The following is an 8,474-nucleotide window of genomic DNA, read 5'->3' on the forward strand; positions in this document are numbered from 1 at the left end:
GTTATAGTTTTTATTTTAGAACATTATTGAGGTTATGATCATGGATTTTATTTTTAAATAATTTTGAATTATACCAAACTGTATAATTTAATCGATAATAAACAATATTTTTTCATGTTTATTTTCTTTTATTTTAATTTTTACCATAATTTTATTCTATCCAAACACGTATACACTATACCTACAGTGTGTATGTATATTTCGAAAGTTGCAGCACCCCCACGATTTCAAGCCACGAGCCGCCACTGCTCCGAAGTATATATTTTCCTTTGCAGACCAGTTGCTACACCAGTCCTGCAGTTTTATGTGCATTTAGTTTGACTCTGGAAACTACTTGCTATAGTTCATATGACGTTTCTATGTTATAAAAATCCTCCTATTTTCGGGCACCAACTGTAGCATCATCAGCATATGTTGTCAGGGTTATGGTTTGGTTAGAAAGTTTAGGACGCAATGCCCTAAGCAACATGTTTATAAACAAGGGGAACCAGAAAGTGAAGAGCCTTCTTTAACACCTGTACTGTATGCCATAGATATGGTGAGCTTTTGGTTTATCTTCATTCGAAAGTGTATATTATTATATAGCATCTTAATGGCTTGGGAGAAAACCGAAGGTTTTCAAGCAGTTCAATAGATAGGGATGTTTACTGCGATCGAAAGCTTTTCGTTGATCTAGTATTACACAATCAAGGTTTGACTGCTGTTGTTGTTAGCTATGCTTATCAGATCCTTTACGAGTTGTAGGCTTTCGTGGATGGATCGTCCTGGGAAATATTGTTTTCGAGATGTAAAACTTAAATCCAAAACTCTCTTAGCGTTATTGATACCACATCATTTACGCAATTTATCTTTTATTTATTTAATATGTCAATCTCACAAAGGAGGGATTGCAAAACTATAGTACAACAGCGCCCCGTGTAGATCAATCACCCATGAACAATCGGTGTTTGTAAGTCTGTTTGCGTTGTTGACCATCGTATTATTATTATTATTCACATTTCAAGTTAGGCTTAGTGATAACACACACACAAGTATACTGTATGTACTCTGGGTAAAATTCACTATCAAAGAAAAAATACACGATCTTTAAGGATTGATTATCTAAGTACAAGGACGACGTATTATAGTTAATGGTAGTTAAAGTAAGCGAAATGGATTTTAATTGCGTTAATAGGATTATGCACGGGTCGCATTACAATCCCATTATCTTCAAAGGTAGAAGACGTTTTTGTGAAGTGAGTATAATTAATATTTGTGAGTGTGTGATGTTTTCCTTTTAATCACCAAGATAATTAAATTATACACGTTAACAAAAACATCTTTGAGTTAAGTATATCGATGATATTCTATAGATGATATCGGTTTGGGTAATGCACCCGGATGTTAAACGTAAATAATAATAATAATATTCTCTAAATTTATGAATTTAATGATCATTACATCTACTTTCCTAAACTGAAATAATACGTGTTTGGATTTACAATGGTACGTTGGAAAATTCTGTAAATCAAAGCTTTTACATTTCCAATTATAATTCTTTTGCAAGAAAAACCTACAATAACAAACTTTTTTTTTTTTTTAAATTATGTAATCGAATAATACATATCACACGTAGAGACTGATTATTTCAAGTTTTAATCTTGGCTAGCACATCGTCTGCATTACAAAAATTCAGGCAAAAGAATGTTTCCAGTTTAATGCCCACAGCAATTAAAAATATGTAATAATTTTTGTGTCATACAGTTATCGACTGCTAATTTTAATAATACATTTACAGGAGTTTTTTAACAATACATTTACAACAACAATGGATGAATGTAATGAATTATATAAACAAAGTGTTTATGATTTCGGTCAACAAACATAACACCACTTGCCTTCTTTCAGTTCTTTTCGGCAGCTTCGATCCTATTCCTTGGGATAGCTCCCTCGGAGAAAAATAATAATCCACAGCAGTGGATTTTATCTTCGACACCGCTTCAGACTGACAGCAGGTCAGCTTTTCTTTGAATTTCCTCTTGATATCAGCTGGCGAGTTACATTTTTCAGGCTGAGGACCAATACTCAAAAGAAATACAATATCAAACACAGTTCTTACAGTAAACCGATTTGGAAAATCTTTGAGCACAACTTTCATTCGACTGGATTTTAGTTCGCAGTATGCCCTTCCTACCCAGGGAATTTTCATTGTACACAGTTATTTTTAGTGTTCGTATCAAGGCGGATATTTTGTTAGAAACAAATCTTTCGTGAAGAAAATGAATCTCTGACTCCATGAAATCTTTCCACCTTAAACATATACTAAACAAAATAAACTGTTTTACTACTGTAGTTTATTATAAGTGAATTTTTACTCGCATTAAAAACACGAAGTGTAGAAGTGGTGCAAAATACACTCATGGATATATAAATTATGATTCGACTATTTACTGTAAGCTGCGTAAGTCTGTTAAATGCATATGCTGCTAGCTTGTATGCATGAAAGAAAGATGAAGTATCAAATATTTAATTAAAACTTCCTATTTTTTCATAGTAGTAGGATATCTGTTGGCATATCAAAGAAATTTTCTCTGGTCGAAAGATTTCGAAGAAATTCGATATTTTCAATACTAAACTTTATACACATTTTATTTTTTTCCTTTCAAATTGCATAATTAATATAAAGTGTGCTACTATAAAAAAATAAATAATAATATCCATTTGTAATCATGTAAAAGAACTCCATGGATTTTAATGAAATTTGAAATTTGGGAAATTTATTAAAATACAATAGTGAATTTCAATTTTCTTATAAATAAAAGTAATATAATTAAAAGTACTTATCTTTATATAACTCAGATAACTTTTTAAAATATTCTAAATACTTTATGGACAATTTATTAATACACCAAATTAAAATTTAGATATGAAAGATACTTCAAAATATTATTTGAGTCCTTATATAAAATAAAATAAAATATAAAATAAAATGACTATAAGGACTTTTTCTACGTGTTCAAGATGTGTTTCTTAGTATTAGTATTTTTTAATAAGGAAATGTATTAGGATTTGTGCAAACTAGGAAGATTATTTTCGAAAGGGGGACCTTTATAATTGACTGGTATTTTTCGCAATAGTTAACAAACCAATGTCTAGATAATGAATAATCCTGTTAAGAAGAAAAATTTACTCTCACGTTCGCACATCAACGATGACGGCGTGTCATGCGAAATGAAGACCTTCGTATCACTAAAGGGATTAAAAGTCATCTGGTTAACGCGACTTTTGTAACTTCGGGAAACGCAGAATAAGCAATTGAAGGTAATTCCCAACGTACATGATAAAACAGATTGTGCAACGAGCATATTTCGGCAGTTGGTTACGGGTATTGAACACATTTTAGCTCGGAGCACAGTATCAGTGGGAGGTCTTACACCGATTTAATTTAGTTAACTTCCAAATATCGCTCGACTCTGCGATTTAACTAGAGAGACTTGCAGTGCTGATAACAGACATGCTAGGAAAGGAACAAGAGAACGGCCTCGCCATTAATGAATATAATATTCCCCACACACATTCTACGTCATGTGTTAAAATTGGTTTATATCCATAATGACGCGATGCCAGCGCGCCACAAATGAGCCATAACTGAAGATTAGGCCGGAACCGATAGACTACAAATAGTAATAAAAGCGAACTTCATCCTATGCGTGATTGATTGATTACTCCGCTGTTTAGCGCAGGCTCTGGCTTCGCTATTGGTCATCTTCGCAGAAATAATGCAACACTTTGAGCGTTTCGACGTGGGCTTGCACGAGCTATGGAACGGCACCTGTTACCTTTTCACCAGTCTCATTTATAGGCTAATGAAAGTTTCCTAAGCTTTATGAGATCCAGTTGGAAAATAAACCTGATTCAGCTAGCATTTTCAGAATGATGGGAAAAATATTAATTAGATGAGTTCGCCCAAGTACAGAGAGTACCTGCGCAAGACGTGCGGGGTGTTCGTAATGGCTGATGTACGGTACTTTTGCAAGAATTTTTGGTATGTGGAACTACAGTGAAGAATCTCCATTCGTGGGCAGTATTATCAGAATAAGAGGAAATGTGGGGAAAGTTTTGAAAAACTTTGTACAAGAATTACTTTGTAAATTCGCGTTTTAGTTTCATCTTGAATTATCGAACACGAATTCTGCAATAGATACTCCCTGATTTTAAATCTTTCGTTTCGGATTTTGAAAAGAGCGAAACTCGTGAGCAAGAATAATAGCACTTAATATTTTTGAGGTTTTTAATTCAGATATTAATAAGCTGTTGCTCGCGTACCGGTTACGTCTACGAAAAATATAAAAGGTATGAATGTTTGCTAATTGAAGAGTACCCACAGAAGCACATATCGAAAGATATGTCTAAGACACATACCGTTTATGATAGATCTTGGAACTAGCTGTAGATTGAGGGGGGGGGGGGGTAATCAGATTGCTTGCTCTCTTCCCAACGCTGGGTATCTAGAGTGACTATAGATTGCACCACTCAAATTGTGAGAGTATTGTTCCAAATCCTTTAATTTCGTCTTCGTTGTCAGCTGTACAAAGAAGAAGAATGTTCCTGTTTTACTGGGAAAAATAACGAAGTCCCCCCCCCAAAAAATGGGTGATTAAATATTGACGCAGGTTGTAATGGTGCATTCCAAATTGGGTCTGTCCAATTGGATGACGATGCATTCATGGGACATAAAATTGTTGATATTGAAGTGGCAAGATTGGTAAAATAAAGATTCATCACCTTGGATTCTAAAACAGATGAATGATCACGCATGAGGGGCTGTTGCCCTCAAAGCTTTTGATCTCTTAAGAACAAACAAATGGAATCTCCTGGTACGAATCATTACTGGTATGGAACTTGATGATCGGATCATATCTGAGTTGAAACTGAACTTCATGACACGTAAACATCAATCTCTTTCATCAGATAAATAAATGAGATTAAAAATTCCCAAGCTGGCAAACCAGCCTCGTGAACACACCCATAGAATATACTGGAAGGCATAGGGCCTTATCCTAGGGATGGGTACGACTTAGAAGGGCTTAAGATAGCTCTGTAACAGGCCAGTAGGCCTAACACGTAGAATTGATAAGAAGAAGAAGTATTTATTATTATGAGAAGTCCAAACTTTGACACACACACACATAGTGATATATTTATTATCGCTTAAACATTAATTAAGAAGTTTAATAGCATATTTCCTCTCCAACCAACAAACCATGAGTTCAAATCTCTCTCTCTTCTGGGACCAGATGTTTGTAACTGTCGGGTAAACTTTATCACGTTGTGGGACACCATCCCCAGGCTTATTGGAAGCCTAAAACAGTCTAAAAATGTTTCATATTTGGCCACTATGGTATAATTTCCAGATTATACAAAATATTTTAAAAAAATGAATAAAAACATTAGCTCAATGTCGGTAGATCAGTACAGTGAGCTGTTTTTATTTTTACGATAGTGGGCTAATGATTTTCTGATTTATAATCTTTCGTCAGTGGCAGCCGCATAAAAATAGATCTAAAATCAATAGACAATCATTAAAGTAAGCAACTATTAACGCTGGGTGCTATTTTAAAAAAACGTAAACAATCGTTAGCAAGAAAATACTGGCATCAGCATCATACGTACTTGCCTTTATCGATTGTTCAGCATATTGTAGTTTGCTTTTGCTTTTTCACATGTGCGTGCACAGAAAGAAATGCGCTGATCCAAAAATTCAGAAATTGTCATCAATGTAGAAACCTTTACTTTAGGGGATAAGAAGGAAACTCGACACCGAAACCTTTTTAGAACTTTTCTTCTGTAACAAAGAAAGTACCTCTCCTTAATTGAATTATCTGCATCGGTAGAGCTATTCCACACAAACGATATTTCGTGCAAGATGATATCCTTTGTATTACTGAAAAAAAAAAAAAAACTTCGAGAAAATGTTCTTCTCAAGTCAGGTATAGTGATCGGATTTACCGTGTATGAACGAAATACGTAATAGGTTTCAATAGTCTTGAAAACACATTATTTTTAGCTCAGTTTTGCTGCAGTAGGACAAGTTGAACAAGAAACGAATACTTTTGACATAAATAAAAATAAAATAGGATATTATAAAAATAATAAATAAATAAATTATGGATATATAATGCATTTATCAGTTTAACATCTTGAACTCCGATGGAACCCGCATCAGATATTAAGCTGATAAGAACAGATTGTATTTGAGTACCTTTTCTGTTCTAACTGTTGTTAGACTTCTTCCATGGCCAGGGCAAATCATTACCAAGGCCAATGGAAGACATACTCATTTACAAAATACAGTTATCAAAGCTTCAGCTTCCACTTCTTTAACCATACCCTATACCCTTTGTGATTCACCATTTTGGATCTATTAAATCCCCATTTGCCTGTTCCGTCCTTGCCCTCTCTGGCCACTGTTTGAGTCGAGAGGGTCTATAGACTTTGCAGGCTTGGGAATCCTGTTGAAACTTATGGTCTGAAGAGAAAAGACTGATAGGACAGTTGAAAATAAAACAACTGGACTTGAAGTGGGTGGGCTGGGTGGGTTTTTATTTTATGCTATTTCAATATACTTTGGTTGGGGTTCTTCCCAGCGAAGGTGCCAGTCCCTTTCCTGGGTTCTGTTTACCCTTTCGTTCCAAGTGAAGTTAGGCTTGGAACGTCCATGTGAGACAGGGAATTAGTGTGTTAGTATCTAGTTAGAGCACTTATTCTAATATACATAACATATATATATAAACTTTGATTGAATTTCTGGTTAGTTAGACGATACCTCCTGGTTAGTGTTATATTTGCAGTTACTTCTACGTAAGGTTAGTAATAAAGTATAGATAGGAAAATTAGGTTAAGTATTAATTAATTAATTTTTTTATATATATATAATCTAGAGATAATTAAGAATTAGAGGAGGTATTTGCTTGTTTAGAGCACTTGGCAACTTTTCACAGTTCTTGCATCCAAGAGACCATTTTTGGTGGCCACCTGAAGTTGGTCTTTTCTGCTGTGATGTAGGGTCCTCTTCTAAGTTTTCCATACTCTAACTTGCCTGAAAATTAAAATTTGCTTAGCTTGTTACTTAAGTAATTTGGATTACTTGTTAATCATTGGGTACCTTGAGTCGACTAAAAGAGGTAAGGACCATGGTCCCAGTGATGCTGTCCTCTAAGGGGCTGCACCGCTTTGGTGTTTGGCATTACTCACCGTCCTTCTTCTTGCATTCAATTTGATAATCATAGTCCTCCCACATATATGGGATTATCCTTAAAGTGCTGTCATCCAGTAACTTGACCATGTTATTGTACAGCTCTTTTCCTTCTTCTTCTGTGAATTGCAGTATGGGATAAAAATCAGATACTACACCTTGATCTTAGCCAAAAGGCCGAGAAGCGATAACGACCACCGGTCCGAAAAAAGGGGGTAGTCCACGGGGGGATGACCACACGTTGGTGGTGTGGTCTGATTCTTTGAGGAAAACACTAGGCCTCACCTCCGGAAGACGGTTCTTTCGTTGTTGTGATCAGTGCAGGAAGCGGGCTCGACCCCGGGTCCTAAAGTTGCACCCGTTGCGTGGAAGCCTGCGGCTTATTAAGTGACTCTGATCTGTAGAAGTGGTGATGCAAGTCAAGCCCTTCTAATCAGAAGCCATTCGTTCAGGAACAATATCTATAGCAAATTCCAACTTGGCGCACATGACACTATCCCCCCCACCCTTCACCCGATTCGTTTTCACGTCCAGTAGAGGAATCGGGTCCTACATCTCCCCATGCGTTTTTCACTTAAAATGCTCTCTGATCAGTAGAGGAAATGGGCTCGGCCAACAGCAGTGGTGCAATAGAGGTCCATGTAACATCCATCGTGGTGGTGCAATGGAGGTCCTTCTTATTAGACATGGGGGGGGTATATAATACAAAAAAAAACGCCTCCTTACGTACAAAGTTGGAATGACTTAGCTGTATCATTAAATCCCAGAATACATACTACTAGTAATAACAAGTGGTGTATTTGATATTTCCAAGTCATTTGATAGCGAATAAAATAGAGCTTCACGACAAATTGCCATATTATGGTCAGTCGTCCATCGTTTGTAACAGAATTGTCAGTTTTCTGGATCGTTTTTGACATGTGATGGTGAATGGTGTTCTTTCTCTTCACGTGTCCCTCCTAATGCATGTATTTCTCAGACCAGGTTATATCATAGACACATTCTTCCTTATACATTTAAACAAGCTTCTCTCCTTTACTACAAAAACTATCCATAGTTTTTTTTTTTTTTGATAGTACGTTCCCCCCCCCCTCATACGACAAATGTTGGCGTGCTCAAATATCGCAAACTCTTAATGACATTTGGACCAAGAGCAGATTTTCTTCTTGGATTATCATTTATCTCTAGCCTTTGCTAGCAAAAAATAGCAAAAAATGACTACTATATCATCCTCTGCCTT

General features: G+C 35.7%; 1 pseudogene; it reads right to left on the bottom strand.

Annotated features, from left to right (window-relative positions):
- Positions 1 to 7,244: 7,244 nt before the first annotated feature.
- On the bottom strand, positions 7,245 to 7,423 carry LOC150100592 (U2 spliceosomal RNA; annotated as a pseudogene).
- Positions 7,424 to 8,474: the final 1,051 nt, after the last annotated feature.

The sequence above is a fragment of the Typopeltis vanoorti genome, chromosome 12, assembly GCF_054136105.1.
Source record: "Typopeltis vanoorti isolate ZY-2024b chromosome 12, IOZ_Tvanoo_1.0, whole genome shotgun sequence".
Lineage (NCBI taxonomy): Eukaryota > Metazoa > Arthropoda > Arachnida > Uropygi > Thelyphonidae > Typopeltis > Typopeltis vanoorti.